The 5,368-nt window shown below is 37.4% G+C and overlaps 1 pseudogene; it reads left to right on the top strand.

Moving 5' to 3' along the window:
• Window positions 1-2,519: 2,519 nt before the first annotated feature.
• Window positions 2,520-3,211, top strand: LOC100950808 (annotated as a pseudogene).
• Window positions 3,212-5,368: the final 2,157 nt, after the last annotated feature.

The raw sequence follows: 5,368 nt of genomic DNA, 5'->3' as shown, positions 1-5,368 counted from the left end.
ATCCCATGAATGGATTAACAAACTGTGGTATATGTGTACCATGGAACTCTATTCAGTCATAAAAAGATGTAGACTTTACATCCTTTATGTTTACCCGTATGGAGTTGAAACACATTCTTCTTTACTGTAAAGTATCTCTAGAATGGAAAACAAAGTATTGAATGTACTCAATACAATTATGTATAAACATATATACTCATAGGAGTGATAAGACACAAATATAGTTGTCATTCAGTTGAGGAGCTCAGAGGTCACCTGACTCATAGAACAGCGTCCAGATCCAACAAAGGCTTGGTGGGAATTCCAGATAGTTCACCTCCATTCATCTGTTCATAAGAGGGAAAAAAGGCACCCTGTGCCGATTATGGTAGCCTGACAGTGGTATTAGTCTTCCTCTTTATCATTTGCTTGTGAGATCTCTTTCTCCATTTTCGCTTATTCAACCACACCTTTTTTCTTTCTTTTGCCTCACTTCATAGACTATCCATGGTCAGCTTCCTGCCATAAGTCAGTGGTGATCATGCCAGCCTTGCAGCCTTGCACACCAGCAGTGGCCACTTTGAACCTCACCTTGGCTTGATTAACAAAAATAACAAGCAACCACAATATACTCTCCATTATAAAATAATTTTTAAAGCAACTTCCTTTTGTTCCCTTCTATTTCTCTGAGAAATATTATGCAACCCCTCCTCAATTCAATTCTCTGAAAAATATTATGCAACCCCCCCTCAGTTCAATGCAAATAAACTGAGTAGTTATTAAAAAATTTCCACAGGCCACTGGTCCAATGTGTGAACTTCAAAACAACAAGGAGTACCAATGTGCTACCCTTGGACACCTGTGGGAAGATTGAGTTTAGAGTCAGACCTGGGAAATAACTTTCATTTCCTTTTATCTAACTAATTAATGTTAGTTAGATAAAAGACAATTATCTTTTCTAATACCGTAGAGATCATATTAGAAAAATAATACCTTCTTTCTTAAAACCGATGTAATCACTGAACTACAGCTTCACAGCCTGTTACAGACACTGATTACAACCTCTCTCTCTTAACTTCCTCCTTCTGAAATTAAATCATGACACTAAACAAGAACAATCTATCCTAAATTTCTACCATTTAATGTAGAATATGTTAGATAGTATCACAAAGTCCAATGAAACACCTGACTCCTTTGTCATCACAAACACTCTTTTTTCAAACTATTAAAAAGTATCTTAATTCTGACAAAAATAGCTTTTCCATCAGTCTTTCAATAATTGCCTTCAGTGGTCTTTGAGAAGCAAATTAATACAAACAAAAGAGAGTAGTAAGGTAGCCCTTTCTTCCCTGCTCTAACTTTGCCCTCTGACTGTCTTATGAGAAGCTACTTGCTCCTATCTTTCTTTCTCTTTTAAACTTTACACCTAGTGGGTAAATTGAAAACACACCTAAGTTCTTTGCCTTTTTAATCATCTTTAATATCAGACCACTATCTATGACTTAAAAACCAAAAAAAGACATTAAAAATAATGCCTATATTATAATTTCAGAATACCTTTTTTATTGAGATAGAGTTTTACGATGTCACCCTTCATAGAGTGTAGTGGCATCACAGCTCACAGCAACCTCAAACTCTTGGGCTCATGCAATTCTCTTGCCTCAGCCTCCCGAGTATTTGGGACTACAGGTGCCTGTTGGGAGCCGATCTCCTGGGAGGCAGTGACCCCCAGTTTTAAGGAACTGCATTTGAGTCAAGGACTGAATGCAACCTGGCCCCAGTACTTTCCTGTTATGGCTGGTTCCTGAACCACATTAGAATGGAGCCATGCCCTTTTGGTCAGCACAGACTGCTGAGAATGCTATTTTGCTCTTAGGCTGTTTTTAATCAAGTTACGCAATTATGACAAAATCATGCCTTCAAGCTACTGTATATAAATGTGCAATAAAGATAAGGTTGCCTTTCCTATTGAGGAAAGGTCTTTCTGATCCCACTATTTTCCATCTCTCTTTTCCATCTTGCGCCGGTCTACTCCTCGGTTTTCCTAATAACATTGCCAGGCAGGTTCCCAGCAGGTGCCTGCCACAACTCCCAACTATTATTTTGTTTTAGCAGGCCCAGGCTGGGTTCAAACCCAACAGCCCTGGTGCATGTGGCTGGTGCCCTACCCACTGAGCTACGGGTGCCATCTCAAAACACTTTTCAATAACTTAAAATCTTAAAATCATATTATATTTCATAAAATATCTAAGTCTTTATGAAATATAACATTTCAACTATTGAAAATATTTTTAAAAATCAGTCTTTTCTCTATCCAAAGTTAAAATCTTTGCTTTTTAAAATCTTCTAAATATAAAATTGACTAAATAAATAAGTTTATAGCAAGCTGTAATCCTGTTGTATCAAAAATAGCTTTTAAATGAAAAAGATTTAATAGAGTAGTGCCACAATGATTTTGGCACAATAACGTGCTTTAGTTCTTGTGTCACTTTAGCCCTGGGCACTGCTCACTAAGGAACAGAGCACGCAGGCCTATTATCATGTAACATTACGGGCAGTGTGGAGGAAAAACCGAGGAGTATGTTGGTAACCCGGGCACTGGTGCTGGCGAAGGAGAGTTAGAAAGGGCTTTCAGTAATTGTGGTCCTTTATGGACTGTATGGATGGCGAGAAATCCTCCAGCATTTGCCTTTGTGGAAGGAGAAGATCCTAGAGATGCAGAAGATGCAGGACGGGAAGGTGGTTTGTGTTTCTTGAGTGAGGGTTGAACTACAACAGGCATGCCAGGGCCATCACGTTTTGATAGACAGCCTGCCTGACGTCCCTTTGATCCCAATGATAGATGCTGTGATGCTGAAAAGGGACAGTATGCTCATGATTGTCATTCCTACAGCCAGAGAAGGAGAATCAGGTCAAGGTCTAGATCACTTTCTCCATCCAGAGGAATAAGATAGTCTCACTCTCCCAGCAGAAGCAGAGGATAGAGGTCAAGATCAGCATCTCTTCCACCATCTAGATCTGTGTCTCTTCGTAGATCAAGATCAGCTTCACTCAGTCTAAAAGATCTAGGACTGGTTCTATAAAAGGATGGAGGTAGTTACAACCCCATTCAAGGTCAAGATCCAGGTGTCTTTCCTGAACAATGAGACACCAATCAACGTCCAGATCTCTATTTATGAAAAGAAGTCTTTCCCCATCTGGAAGTCGGCCCAGAAGTGCGAATTCTGAATGAACGGACTGAAGCTCTCACATTCACCTTTTAAGGAAAAGTTATTTTGTTTACATTAGTATAAGGGATTTGTGATGTCTGTAAACTGTAACGTAGAAAGGATATTTTAACCATCTAATCAAAAGTGATCTGTATTATTACTCTGGAAATTCATAGGAGTAAGATAATACAAATTTGTTTAATGTATTAACATCCTATGGGGGGGGTTATTTGGCACATTTAAGTAGAATGTTTCTAACTAGTGAAGGAGCTGAGGAGATTTCACCCGAAAATATGATTCCTTGGTATAAAGAATATTTTTAGTGAAAAGGCCATTTTTTATTAGGAAGCACCACCCTCTCCTCTATAAACTTTGGGGAATCATTCTTATGGTTCCCCTCATGTGCATAGTATTTGGAAATAAATCTTTCTCTTATTAATCTACTATAACTGTGAGTTGATATTTTTATTGAACCAACTTAGGGGAAAAGAGCAAGTTTCCCTGGGACTCCCGTTCACAAGAAACAAAAATTAAATAAAAAATAGCATACAAAAAAAAAAAAAGAGAGAGAGAAAAGGCCAGCTGACTTACACTTACTACACCTTATACAGATCATCAGACTCAGTACACTGACAGTGAAATATAATTTAACAAATAAATTAATGCACTATGTTTTGTCTTTAATTAAAAGAAAGACTAAAAGCCTGCCCCCAAACTATAAAATGATATATAGTAGTCAAATAGGCTGCAATTTGGTTTTTCTGTCTGCTTCACGGTCCTAAGACAACATGTTACATTTTCATATGTAAAATCGTTAAATTTCAAGGTAAGTACTATAAAATTAACATTAAACTAATCAAAAAGAACACTAGGGTGGCACCTATGGCTCAAAGGAATAGGGCGCCAGCCCCATATACCAGAGGTGGTAGGATCAAACCAGGACCCTGCAACAAAGTGCAAAAAAAAAAAAAAAAAAAGAAAACTACAAAAGCCTTAAACTACAACAAAGTTTACTCAGCTCACTAACACAAGTACTTCTGAATAACCAAGCAATGCTAAATTTCCTATAGGCTACACTAGAGAAAATCAATACAATATTAAAGACTATCTGCTAGATCTATGTGAATACCTCAGAACAAACTGAAACCTAAATAAAATTGTCCCAGTAAATAATATGGTTGCAGCAGGGCCTAACAAGTGGCCCCAAACCTAATGAATTTCCAAAAATATTCACTTAAATTACTTAAAACTTCAAATCAATTCTATAAAAACTCTTAAATATGATCTTAAGAACTGTACAAAAACTATAAATACAAATGCTAATGTACTTGGAATGCAAACCTTAGCCTCAAAATGCAAAAGTTCTGAATATTTGTAAATAACTAGGAAATAATTTCTTTGTCTTATCCTATGCCTATCAATGCCTCTGCTTACTTCTTTTCAATAAGTAACTTTTAAACATAGCTTCTAGATCCTACATTCTAGATGGACTCAACAAGACCAAGATACTTACAAGGCGTCCAATGACCTTTGATCTAAATGGGTCATACCTTACCACCTCCAGAACTTGATTCAGACTGGAGGAGTAGACAAAGTTTTCATAAGGTTCTAAATTATAATTATCCTAAAATAACTGTCCAGAATCTCCCTGCTATAGACTTAACTTAAACTTACTGTTCCTCTGCACATTTTATGAAAAATTATTTACAAGGGGCAGCGCCTGTGGCTCAAATGAGTAAGATGCCAGCCCCATATGCCAGAGGTGGCAGGTTCAAACCAAGCCCTGGCCAAAAACTGCACACACACACACACACACACACACACACACAAGTTTAAAAAGTATTTGCAAGATAATTAAGGATTAAAAAAGCAAAGACCTGGGTGGCACCTGTGGCTCAAAGGAGTAGGGTGCCAGCCCCATATGCCGGAGGTGGCAGGTTCAGATCCTGCCCTGGCCAAAAACTGCAAAAAGAAAAACAAAAAAAAATGATAAAGTTAAAAAAAAAAAAGCAAAGACCTAATAAACTATCAATTCTTAAACCCAACCAAATGTAAAAATTCCCTATGCTCCATGTTTATTATAAGACTTCTAAGTAATGAAATCCTGGTCTAGCAAGGCCACTCTTAAGGGAAAAAAGGCAATGCAGAAAATAACTTTACCCTTTGTCCCCTGTATAATT

The sequence above is a fragment of the Otolemur garnettii genome, unplaced genomic scaffold (genome assembly GCF_000181295.1).
Source record: "Otolemur garnettii isolate 467f Iridium unplaced genomic scaffold, OtoGar3 scaffold00347, whole genome shotgun sequence".
NCBI lineage: Eukaryota > Metazoa > Chordata > Mammalia > Primates > Galagidae > Otolemur > Otolemur garnettii.
Note: the sequence above shows the minus strand (reverse complement) of the source record. Positions and strands in the feature narration are given on the sequence as shown.